Genomic DNA, 14,092 nt, shown 5'->3' on the forward strand with positions numbered 1-14,092 from the left:
GATGATGATGATGATGATGATGATGATGAAGAAACAGTAAATTAGTACAAACTGTTCATGTCTTCATTGGCCAATGCCAAGCATTTAAATTCATCTAGTTTATATAAATCAACGGCGCACAGTCTTTTGAACCAGTTATCTTAATTTACCAGACTGAGGCCTTGTGTATGCTACTACTTAAGTCAACATAAGCTATGTAGCTGAGAGGTGTAAAAATAACACTCCACTTAGCTACATAACTTATATCAACTTAACTTGATGTGTACACTGCACTGTGTTAGTGGGAGACAATCTCCTGTCTATACAGATTTCACGTCTCTTTGAAATACATTCATTATGTTGATGGGAAATTGCTCTCCCATTGGCCCTTTGCCAGAACCACTAAATTGCTGCTCCTGCATTGATCACAGTGACACCAATTTAATGTGGTAGTGAAAACAAACACTGAAACTGCTGGATCTGTCAGTGCTGGTTGATATTCAGCCTTCAGGACAGGTTAGAATGTGCATAATTAGATAGGAATAATTGATATGTTGTAGTCCAGCAGGTAGACTTATCTCTTTAAGGTAGAGGTGAAGGACTCATTGACATCACGTAGTGCTTGAAAATTTCTTCCTCCTATTTTGTGTAAGGAATTGAACAGTACATGGACTTGTTGGAGCACTTTTGCATTCAGAATGGTGTTTGGTTTGACCCTTGGGGCACACAATGAGAATTGCTTGACAACTGCTATATTAAATCCATAAAGCTTCAAATCAGAAGATCCGTGACTTTCCTTGCATGCTGGAAAGGGAAGGTGCGAAGATGGGAATGTTCATATGCATGAACTGCAGACTTATCCAGGGATGTCACTCTTGGACTACAAGGTGAATTTTCTGTATTTTAAAATGACTGAGCTGGGCATCAAACTATAGTGCCAATTCAGGAAACAATCTCTGTTAAAGAAATCAGTTAAGCATTAAAGATAAGGGGACATCAGACTATAGGTCAATGCTCCCTGAAATAGGGTCTTTATTTTGCTGTACCTAATTTTGTCACCATTCCTCTTTCTCCTGGTGATGGACTGCATCATGAAGATGAAAGCTGTAGGGAAAGGAAATGGGATCCAGTGGTCACTGTGGACCCAGCTGGATGACCTGGACTTAACTGACTATCTAGCACTTCTGTCCCTCAGCCACTGACAGATGCAAGAGAAGATGTCAGACCTTGCTGACATTTTACCTACAGGTAGCTTGAACATCCACAAGAGAAAAACTAAGATCTTGAAAATCAACATCAGTAGCATAGGGCTTGTGATACTTGGCGGCAGGGCACTGGAAGAAGCTAAGTTTTTCACGTACCTGGGCAGCATCATTGATGAAGAGTGGGGCACCGATGCTGATGTGAGAGCAAGGACTGGGAAAGCAAGAACAGCTTTTCCTCTTAAGAAAAACATCTGGAATTCTAAGCAGATCAGAACGCAGACTAAGAGCAGCTTATTGAGCTCCATTGTCAAATCAGTCCTACTCTATGGAGCAGAAACTTGGAGAACAACAAAGGGGACTGTCAAAAAAAATTCAGGCATTTATCAATAACAGCCTCCATAAAATCCTCTGGATCCACTGTCCCTACATCATCAACAACCAAGACCTGTGGCAACTGACTCACCAACTTCCTGACAAAGAAGAAATCCAGAAGAGAAGATGGCAATAGATTGGACATTCCCTTAGAAAACCACCTACCAACATCTTAAGGCAAGCCTTATGTCAGAACCCAGAAGGAAAAAGGAAAAGAGGGCACCCAAGAAACATCTGGCATAGAGACCTGAAGGCAGACACAAAAAATGTGGGATACACATGGTCAGAACTGGAAATGTTCGCCCAGGAAGGGGATGCTGGCAAATGGTTGTCAATGGCTATGATGTAGGGGTGTAGCTTATTACTACTACTAACACTGAGAAAGCTGGAGTACGTCAATACTTGTGAAACTTTTCTTGGCAGGAACATGGGGTACTGTCCAGATGCTGGAAGATGTTTGGTAGTTGGGCTTACCTTCCCTTGACATGGTTCCCTGAAAGGAAAGAAGCTGGAGGTGTTGGTACAGATACAAATGCAGAACTAACTTTATCTTTTAGTTATCTGAACATTTACTGTCCTCTTGTGTGTTCTTCCCTCTATCCTTTAAGCATTTTAAAGTTACATAAACATGAAGTGCTGAGAGCTAATTTTGTTCAAATTACACACATATAAATCCTGAGTATCTCCATTTAAATTGATCTTGTTACCCTTGATTTATATGCTGTTCTGTGAGAGGAAAATTGCTGAACTAATGCAGATCAAATTTGGCCTTAAAGTACCCATCTTCCATAAGCCGTATCCTGCCTTCAGTTCTTTAAAGTTGGACTTCCAGTCAGTTTTATTACTTAAAAACCAATGGAGAATAATATCACTACATGTAATAAAATGATGATAAACAAGTAATAAGAGCTGTGAACTTGTATTCAACCATATAACAAAATACATAATAAATCCAGTGAACATTAAAATATATTTAATGGTGTGACACTGTATGGAATTGAGGAGACATTTTACGATATTCTTAATGCCAATTCTGACCTGGTGTACCTGGGGCAGCTCTCACTGAAAATACCAAAGTCAGAGCAGGTAGCAAAAGACCAAGCATATACTCCCCAAACTGACAGTTAATACTGAAGTTAAACAGTCACAAACTGTGCTTCTGATCCCCTACAGCTTACTGAGAACAAAAAATCACCCAGCCCCCTTTTATTTGCATTCCAGTGCTCTGGCTCCTAAGCAGCACATAGGTCCAGTACAATGAGAAGTTATTTAAAAACCCCTTTTCACCTATACATAACGTTCTTCTGATTTTAAGGGTCAGTCATGTTACCAAATCAATATTAATTTGGATCTTACCCAAAACACCACACTATCAGACAATCATTTAGAGTCTAAAATGAAGCATTTATTATAATGAAAAAAGAAAGAAAAAGAATAGATGTTAAATGATAACACACTCAGTTATATACAGAGACTTCAAAGTCCATGTATCAGAGTCTTAGTAGCATTGGTGAATTTGATAACTTGAAAGTCCCTCTGGAATACATCTGCAGCTTGTATGGGTCATTCAGTGCTTTGTTCAGACCTTTCTTTTGTTCAGATGTTTGTAGAAAAGTTTCAGAGAGGTAGCCATGTTAGCCTGTTTTAACAAAAAAAACAAGGAGTCTGGTGGCACCTGAAAGACTAACAAATTTATTAGAGCATAAGCTTTTGTGAGGTGCAACTTACTCCCTCAGATGCTTGAAGCAAAAGAAAGGCAAGGTTACGGCAATAGGAGTTTCAGAGAGGTAGAAATGGGAAACTAATTAATTAACACTGATCTTACACTCCCATTTCCTTTGTCCCTAACACAGGCTGCTGAGCATATGGCATGAAAAAGCCTTAAGTTCTCTATCCATAGGCTTACTGTATGCCTTGCTGACTCCTAAGGTGTATTCCCTGGTTCCGTTCAGTGGGTTCATTCTCTAGTTGATGACCCTTGGAGAGTCAGTGATTATGATAATATATCTGGGAGTGTCTCATAGTTGCACAGCACAAATTCAAAAAAACAGATATATCATATATATCTATAACTCGTGATACAAACGTGACACAAACATATAAACAAGGTAACAGTAGGCTAATCAAAACATTTTCACAGGTGCCTTACATGATATATCTGGTCAGATGCCTTGCAATTTTATAAAGTGGGTGTGATGCTGTGATGAATATGGGAGTCCATTTATAACATTAGTGATACAAAGGCCATTCACAGGGTACATTTTGGAGTCAGGCATATGATGTGAGTCATGCTGGTATTTCTATTATAAAACCTTCACTTCTTCTGTTTTTGAAACCGATGGCATGAATGCTGAATTTGAGGAAGGACAGCCTTATACAGAAGAAAACGAAAATCCTTGAGGGTATGTTCTCCTCTTGCTCCATATGTTGATTGCCATTAATGTTAGTAGAATACCATCTGGGAACTGAAAGGTAAGTATAAGGCTGTTTCTACAATAATTGTAAAGTAGATAATGCAAAAACTTACTGAACAGAGAAGACTACACTACCAATCCAAAGAGAGATCTTGTCAGATTGAAGAACTGGTCCACTATAATAGTCTAAAAAGACAATGTATTTAGATTTGACTGTGGGAAAGGATCAGATGTTCCTGAAGTAGAGGTAAAACTACTTTGAACTTACTGGCCATGTCTACACTTACAAATACTTGCAAATGGCCTTGCTAATGGCCAAATCAAGGAATATTATTATTATGATATTAGCATTAGCTGATAGGAATAAAACTCCACCATGAAGCCACTGAGAGCTCCGTGCCAGTCCCAAGCCTGGATGAAGGAGGAGGGTTGGTCAGATGTGTGTCGATGCGCTGACCGTCAAACAACAATACGAATGAAATCTGATGCCAGTACAATTAAATGTTAAAAGATGCTGGCTCAGATGTCGCTCAGATAAACAAGGTCTGTGATACCAATCAAGCGATTGGGGTTGGGTCGATAAGTTGGCCACCAAAAGAAAATTACACCTCACACATATGATATCCATTGGAACATGGAACGTGCAAACACTGTGGGCAACTGGAAAATTAGAGTTGCTTCGGAAGGAAATGGAGACATACCGATGTGTTATACTTGGACTTGCAGAGATGTGTTGGATGGGATCAGGAGAGATATGTGGTTGTGAAGTCATTTGATCAGGAAGTGAAACGAAGCATGAAGCAGGAGTTGGAGGCCTTCTTAGCAAAATAGCTAGAAGAGCATTATGAGGATACAAAGTGGTGAGTGCAAGAATGATGGTTGCATGATTCGAAGCAAAACCTTTCAACATCTCAGTCATTCAGGTGTGTGCACCCACATTGGACAGTATGGAGGAAGAGATTGAGCTATTCTATAAGGACTTGACAAAGATGGTGGATGAGATACCAAAGAAAGATGTGTTGATCATTGGTGGAGATTGGGATGCAAAGGTTGGAACAGATAATGACGGTTGGGAGAAGTCATGGGAAGGTTTGGATATGGAGAAAGAAACAAACGAGGTAAGAAACTGTTAGGAGTTTGCTGCAGAGCATGAGATGGTGATTTGCAACACGAGATTCCAACAAAAGGACTGTAGGAAGTGGACATGGCCATCGAATGACAGGAAGTCCAAGAAATGAAAGATATGATTTTGATAAGAAGATGGATAACATCAGTACAGCAGTGCTGAATTTTCCAAGGAGCAGATATAGATTCAGACAACAGTGTAGTGATCACAAACATCAAAATAAACTCAAAATGTAAGACACAGTTTAAGAAAAGAAGAAATGTGGCGAACTATGTGAGGAAGAAACGGAATGTATACAGAACAGCGCTCGAAGAGAAGATTAAGAAAATTGCCACAGAGAAAGACCTAGATAAGAGAGTCACAGGGATAGCCAACACTATAGAAGAGGCAATTGAGCAGACTGTTCCAGAAGAAGAAAAGATCAATAAGAAGTGGATTACCCAGAAGACACTGAAGTTGGTTCAAGAGAAAAGAGCGTTGAAGATCAGAAGAGATGTTTCCGAGATGGCAGAACAGCAATATAGGATGAAATGCAATGAGGTAAGGAAAGCAGCCTGAAAGGATAAGGAGAAATGGTTAGAGAAGCAATGTGAAGATATTGAGAGGTATTATGGCGAATGTAAGACCAGGGAGGTGTATAAAACAATTAGGAATATTAATAGGAAATGGCAACCGAAACGTATGGCGATCAAAGGTGAGAACGAAGAAGTGCTCATGAACAGGGAGAAGATTGTGCAGCGATGGACGAGATATTGCACCAATCTGTACAAAGCACAGTTGGACCCGAGTATCTCAGAGAGACTGATTGAAGAATTGAAAGCGATATCTCCTCCGAGCATCGAGAGCGAGACCGATATTTCAAAGGAGGAAGTAGAAAAAGCAGTTAAATGACTAAAGAACAACAAGACCCCTGGAAGTGATAAGCTCACGGGAGAGATGATCAAATATGGTGGAGAAAGCATGATTCAGGAAATACACCAACTATGTAATAGAGCATGGAAAGAAGGGAAGGCGCCTAAGGAATGGACAAGATCTGTGCTAGTGACAATACCCAAGAAAGGAAGTACATTGGAGTGAAAGAACTACAGAACGATTGCCCTAACAAGTCATCTAGGTAAGGTGCTGATGATGATACTGACAGAAAGATTAAGGTCGCAGATAGAAGAATACATAGCAGATGAGCAAGCAGGGTTCAGAAAAGATAGAAGTACCATACAGCAGATATTGGCACTAAGACTGATAGCAGAGAAGGCTCGATGAAAGGACAAAAACATATACACGTTTCGTCGATTTTCAAAAGGCATTTGACAGCATAGATCAGAAAGTAACTTGGGCAGTGTTGGAGTCATACAGAGTGGATAGCAGACTGATATGGCTGTTGAAAGATATCAGTGATAATGCAGAGGCAGCAGTGAGAACATGCGGGGTGTTGGGAAGTTGGTTTAAAACAAGTAGAGGTACGAGACAAGGAGATCCAATATCGCCACGTATCTTCATCGCACATCTGGAGAGAGTGATGGACAAGATCAAGGAAGAGGTAGAAGGGATATCTGTGCACGGGAAAAGAATTAACAACTTAAGGTTCGCAGATGATATAATTATCATTGAGGAAGATGAGGAGAAGCTAGCGAAAACGGTGCAGGTGTTAAACGAAGAAGAGAAGCAGTACGGACTGATTATGAACATCAATAAAACAAAAGCAATGGTATTTGGAGAAAAGGAAATAGGAAGGAAGATCAGTGTGGATGGTATTGAACTAGAAAATGTAAAGAAGTTCACATATCTGGGGAGCAACATAACGTATGAGCTAGACTGTAAGAAGGAAATAGTGACTAGAACAGTGAAAGTATTGAGGATGTGAGTGACGTAAGAATATTAGGCTAAGTCAGTCACACCAGAGCAAGGGACTGGAGTAAAACTGAGTCCTTACCAATGCTCCCAGGATTTTACCCCGCGACCCTGCTCGCCGTCTACGGTGGGTCTAATCACAACGGGGTTTCAGGGTGTGTGAACTGCGCTGCTGCGGTGTGTTTACCCAAGGAAGAAATACGGACAAGGTGTTAGGTTCAAACAGGGAGAAAGGGTTTATTTAACAAAGTAGAAGTGTGGATTATGGTAAGATAGATGACACAAAATATATGGACCCTTGTTTTTCTGAAAATAAGCACAGGATTTGAATACTAATTGGCTTTTAGCCTTAAACAACAGGTAACTGCTATAACAGCACTGCTATCTAACCCCTTAGCTACTTACTGCGCTTCCGGGACGGGCCGTGCAGCCTTCGATGCGTGCTGTAAAACGGAAGGGATAACTTCAGAGCTGAATATTGTATTTATTTATTCCTGGATCTTCCTGAGGTTCACCAGGTCGCTCAACCCTTGGCCGACTACCGCGGGGAGCAGATCTTACTTAGAATAAGAATTTGCCTGCGCTAAGCTAGGTCAATTCTCTAGTTAAGTGGGTTGCCCTGCTGGCCAAGCAGGGGAGAGCCCAGTATATGCGGGGTTTCCTTCTGAGAGGTTATCCCCTTAGTTAAATGGTGGGGTTTTCCTAGTTAAAGGTTATCCCCTCAAAAAGGTACTGCCTATTTTGACCACCTTGTTATGGTAGCCCTTTATTGCAGACCTTCATTACCCTTACAGGGTTACTAAGAACACCAGGGTTTTCCCTATATAGGGTTATCCCTGACCGCTCTACTCTCCTAAATAGGGGGGAGCTTATAGCTCTGGATTTTAATTATAAAGCAGTTTGCCTAACTATTCTTCTGTGTGCATGTAATAGTTTTAGGCTAGACCAATAGCATTGGCCTCCTGTGCCTTTACAAAGAGACAAGGGATACAAAATTTAAGATGCAGATCATGGACTTGGGGAAGTCCCAATCCACTTTCTGTTACAAAACTATATAAAAACATTAACTGTTCACCTAATTACTTATATTAGCCTTAAACCCAGACCACAAATACCTCCTTATTCCTGCTCTGTAATCCAGGCGCTGGGCTTGTAGTTCTCTTCGAGCTAGGAAGTTATGACCCTCACGGCGCGCTTGTACGGCAGCCGCGTCAGGTCAGATAGTAAAGGAGGAAGGAAGAGAGAGCCAGGAGGAAAACCGGCTTGGTTAACAACACCTCCTGTGTCTTTTCAGGAACGACCGTGATATTTCAGACACCGGCCCAACCTAAGGTCGGTGACTGGAAGGGCAGGGTCGCTGCTGCGGTTTCCCCGTGCAGGGCACCGTTGTTTAGGCGGTGCAGTCTGCCGGGCAAACCCTCCGGATAAAAGGACCGGAGCCTTACTAGTGATTTTTGCTCTTTGTAGACTGGAGCTCTTCTGGTCTTCTGGCTGGAACTCTTCTATTCTTCGTTGGCCCACGGTGGCTAGCGAGCAATGACTGACACGCAGGTCAGCTTCAGCTCTTCCGCCAGCGATGTTCGGCTACAGGCTCAGTCCAGCTCTTAGCTCAGTCCTTCTCTGTAGTCTTCTTTCTTCTTCGTCTGTTCTCCTCTGAGGTCTGGTCCGGAATGCCCCAAGCAGGGCTGCTGTCCTGAATATATGCTGCCTGGGTGGACCTGTTTGACAACTTCTGCCTGCTAGGTCCTCCTCAGTGCCACAATGTATCAAAGGGGCATTTGACTACAACATATAAGGATTCTAAATTGACCAATCAGTTTGAAACATTTCAAACCATAACTTTATACATATTCATAGCCCGCCGAATATTAATTGCAACTGTCATTTTCCAACTGTCATTTTCCAGCGGCCATTTTGTGTACCCAAACACCATTTTAACAGTAAACACATTTTACAATTTATCTAATTTTGATGTGGTTTGTGAGGGAAATATGTCACCACTGCTGGTAAAGCAGATTATAAAATTTAAATGCTTAGCTTAAAGGCTGTTTGGTCAGGATGCAGGGCAACCACACAGACACCACAGCTCATGGACAGGGACATATAAATCACCTCAGAAGAGGATTTTTCTACAGAAAGCAAGAGCGACTTTGAAGGCGATAGGTAAGATCTAGAAAGGCAGAGCAATTAGCTTAAGAACAAAGTTGGGTGTCTTGAAAATGTGTGTATTCAGCAGCATGTTGTATGGATGTGAGACATGGGTGATAACGAAAGATTCAAAAAGAAGAATATTGGTGTTCGAAAGGAGTTGTTATAGAAAAGATTCTGAGAATAGGATGGATGCAGAAGGTCACCAATGAGGAATTATATAGTAAGATACAGCCAAAAGAGAACCTGCTGCAGAAGGTTATAAAACGGAAGCTACAAGTATTTGGACATATTTGCAGAATGAATGACAAACAAAAAATCAAGACTCTAGTATTTGACATAATGGATGGTTCAAATAGGAGAGGCAGACCCCACAGAGAATGGATAGGTGATGTAGTAGATTGGTGAGGAGCTAGTCTACAGAAACTAAGCCACTCTGCACTGGATAGGGAAAGACGGAAGGAAACAGTGAGAGAGGCACCAGACACCAATGGGCGCTGAGCCCACGGTTATTGATGTTGATGATAATAGGAATAAGGGGATTTCAATGTTGGCAGGGTCCTTTTGAAAAGGACTGCCATGAAGATGAGCCACACGCGAGCAAACCATGGCACTTCTGAAGTGCCGCAGCCAGCAACTTGGTAATGAGGCACTGAATATTCATTTCAGCACCTCATTAGTATTCTTCAATTTGGCCATTAGCATGGCCATTTTGAAGTTGTGTTTAAGTGTAGACATAGCCATTGTATCTTTCATGTGAAGCATTTGAAGGACTTTATAATAATACCACCTCTACCACCACCACCACGTGGCAGTATATCCAGTTCATAAGCAGATAAACTAAGGAGTAGCAAGGTTGAGACCTACCCCCAGCCCCAGAATAAATCAGTGTAACTCTGAATGAATGAATCAAAATAAATGCAGAAATACTACTAGTGGCTTGCTGTTTGCTTTGAAACATCACAGCCACCCCATAATTTAGATCGGTCTTGAAGTCATAATTGTTTTTAAAAATAAACACAAAGAAACAGATTTAAACACTCCATTTTTTAGGTGGATGGCATCTGTTTTGTAAGAGGAAAATAATTGTACTGAAGTGTCTGCATGAAGTGATGTAGGTGTCAGATATAACATTCTCCCTTAAGTAGAAACAATGGTTGCTTGTTAAATTGGTTGATGTGAATGAATTAGAGCTCAGAAAATTAAATGGCTTTGGGTACAGTTGTTGGACCAAAAAATTGGGAAAAGAAATTGGTTTGGATCAAATGAAACATTCAATTTGAGCTGAAAAAAAAACCCATTTCATTTTGAGGTGTGTTTTGTCCATTGAAAAGATAAATCTACCTATATTTCAAAACATCACTTGACAAAAAGGTTGAAATATTTCTATTAAATGTGTCAAAAGGTGATGTTTCACTTTTTCATTTTCTTTCATCCAAAACTATTAACCAAATTTAACATGTATTTGCAAGTAGTTTGATAAGCCCAAAACTATATTTTTGAGGGGAATAAACTATCAGTCTCTGCAGGACAGGCAGACCTGTATACTAGTTAGGAATATTTAGTAAACAATAACTTCTCTCTTTGTTCACGCCATCTGTTTGGACTCCAGGATCTGTGAGTTCTCTGCACAACAGGTAATCAGTTTGCTCATTTGGGGTGTGATTCAGAACCCATTGAAAAAAGTGGGAGTCTATTATTTTGAATGGGATTTTGATCAAGTCATTCAGCACTTAAATATGGAGAGAGTTACCTAACTTGAGGCTCTTACATTTTTTTAAGGTTTAAACACTTTTAAGTACTAGATGGTGTGATTATGTCGGATGAGAGCAGAGATTTCACCAGTGCTGAATTTTGGGTAGCGGTATTTCCCCTCGGTAAAATTCTGAATATATATACAGTGATGGATGAGTGGAGATAGAGGCACTTTACATTTTTTTCTCTTCTCAAGTACTGAGTCCGATGGGATTAATTCAGAAAACCCCTTAATAGAAAAATGTTTTCAAATGTTTTTAGTTAGGGTTTTTAGTTTTTGATTCTCATGTATTTTTACAGATTAAAAATGGCAGCTATACCTTTCTGCCACCTCCCTTATACTCATAACAGTTCAAAATCCTGATATTCAAAAAGAGATATTTCCAGTAGAAAATTGATTTTAAGGATTTTCCAGTCAGGAACCAGTACCCTGCCATGTAGCTTCTCTGTCCAAACAAAACAATGAAAATCAATAGGCTGATCATGACAGCAGCAGCTCTGTCCTGAAATTCTAACTAATATTAATGTGTCTAAGGAAATGAAAGATGATACTTTGGCCACCTGTCCACATGCAAAATAAGGATAACCCTGCTGTGTTAATATATGGCTGATCTTTGACTTTCTGGGCAGATCAGTACCATTAATTGTACTGTATGAGCAAAAAAGGCAATATCAGGATTGTAATTTATGGCCTTGAGGACATAAGTCTGCAGATAAAGGCTGTAGGAAATCTCTGCATAAAACGTACTATCAATTTTGATGCTTTAATGACAATTAAAAAAGGCTAGCAAATGTATTTTGCAAAAAGTTTTGCAAAATACCATGTATAAGTTTTACAGGAAACAGTTGTAAATAAACATGCTCCTTTTGAATTTCTTTTGAGTCTGTTTCTAAGACACAAATGCCTAGATAGAGAGAAAATATACAACAGAAAGTCATATTCTTCCTTAGACTAAATTAAACATCTATTTATGCTCCTAGAAAAATGTGGGAGGCTGGAAAAGTCTACATGAGAGATCCTGTTGTAAAGAAGTCTGCTTAAAAACACAAATAAATAAAAAATAGGGCATCAAATGGCACAGCTTGAGCTGTGTTGGAGAAGTACTTCCAAGCATGATTCAACAAATACTGAACTAATGGAATTAACCAAATGTAACATGAATTAAATCAAATACATGCTAATGGCAAGTAAGCATTCTGTTGAATCAAACCAGTTAGATGTGGAAATATGGTAGACAGACTGCTATCACCTTAAAGGACATCATCTAGAGCAGTATAGTGGCTGTAATAAACTTTCATTTTGCCATTAGAAACACAACAAATTTTATCAATAATCCCAATCATTCCATAAAATATCTGATTCGGAAGCCCCTCATCACAGAGAAAATCCATTCCATTATTCCTCCTGTAAGATTTATCTTGCTATGCAATCAACCCTGGAACAAGAAAAGTGGGGTACACCAGAATAAAGAAGGCTGCCATAAAGCAGTGTAAAATCAGAGTAACGAACAGGATAGATCTAAAAATATTCCAAGAATCTTGTTTATCAAATTTAAGGCTACGTAATGGGATTTAGTTTCCCACTATCAGGAATAAAGCTTTGGAAACCTAATAACATTCCATTTCACAAAGTAATTATAAATCTACTTTCTTTTGTTTGCAAAAACTGAATTAAAATGAAGTAAACAGAATAATCTTTAGGTTTTTTTAAAATTAGCCCAGGCCACGGATTTATACCCCCTAGAACAAGCAACCAATAAATTGGGATATTTGCTGCATTTTATAGGAAACCGAAGAGGAGCTAGTAGTAGCAATTCCTCCCTCTTTTGGTGAGATAGAGCGTGATATAGAATATAAACTTCTTATGGGTGAGATCCTGTGGTTTAGGTTATAGCTCTGTAGCCTAGCCACTGTCAGTGCCTCCACTATGGTAGGCAAATCCCAAAGGACAGCCAATTCTGCTGACTCCCGTTTCCACCCCGTTAGTTTTGGGGCTATGTTGCAGCCAATCTGCCCTTTAACTAAGATAGATTTCCTGACTCCTCCATTCCCCCTTTCCATATGTTAGAGTGGAATTGCCAGACTGTGTCATTGGGGATAATGACGTGTCCTTGATTTCTCGCTAGTCTCACCAACCAAGTGAGAGCCAAAAAGACAATGAGAAGACAGAGCTGCCCCCACCCTCCCAGCTGAGTATCTGCACCAGAGCCGGCAAATGTTCTTTTGCCCAAAAGTGCCCCTGAACGGCAGCTGGGTAAGCACATTAATGTCCTTACTGGGGACAATAGAGTTAAGTGTGTGAGTGAATGGAAGAATGAGCAAATTGGTGAATAAGGTCAAATGTATGTTTGAAAGAGAATCGGTGGTGTGCAGAGATAACCTGTGGGTGGGAAGAAAATGGCAATTTAGGAGGGTGGGTGGTGGGGGAGGGTGTGAAGAGGTGAGGACTGGAACAAAGCTGTTAAGGTGCATGAAGGGATAATAGTGTATTCTCCCAGCCCTGTCCTTTATTTTAACATGTTGCAGTTATTCATTCTGCAAAGGGGAAGGTCATTGGAGATGGAAGAGTTGGTGCCTCTCTCTCGCCTCCCCCCTACTTCCCAACCATTTTCCATAATTTGACCCCCAACACCCAACATTGAAGAACATTTCTATTTTCGCTTGGAAAATTTGGTTCAGCCACAAGGGTTGGATGGACAGTAGGGAAATGAGGGAGAAAAGATGGAACCTGCAGCCACAACCTTTACCTTTAGGTGTTAGCTGTCATTCTTGGCAAGGGCCTGTCACAGAGCTCTCTTTCAACTGTTGTACACACTGTGGAGGATACTCAATAAACATCATGGTGACATCAGTGACCCTCCCACCCCCCATGGTGTGGGCACCATGTTCTGTTGCAGGTTTGGCAGCGCTATTTAAGTAGCCATAGAATTCAGTGATGGCATTTGCTGTGGCAGGAAGACAGAGGGAGTCCTGAATTCTTGAATTCTGTGGCTAATAAGTCTTTTGGTTCATCTTTTTGAGAGGTTCAAGAATTCTAATTCAATAAATTTTGCAGAGCTTTAAACTGTGCTTGTAAAGTATCCTAACCCTTCAGAACAGATTTCATTTCACATTCATTCTGACAGCAGTACTAAGTACAGCAATATCTCACGATGAGTTAGCTTAAAATCACCAATGTGGTTTGCAGAGGCAAGTGAACTTTATAGTGGCAGTCAGCACCACCTTTGTTGCCAAGGTATTGACCT

The sequence above is a fragment of the Carettochelys insculpta genome, chromosome 7 (genome assembly GCF_033958435.1).
Source record: "Carettochelys insculpta isolate YL-2023 chromosome 7, ASM3395843v1, whole genome shotgun sequence".
NCBI lineage: Eukaryota > Metazoa > Chordata > Testudines > Carettochelyidae > Carettochelys > Carettochelys insculpta.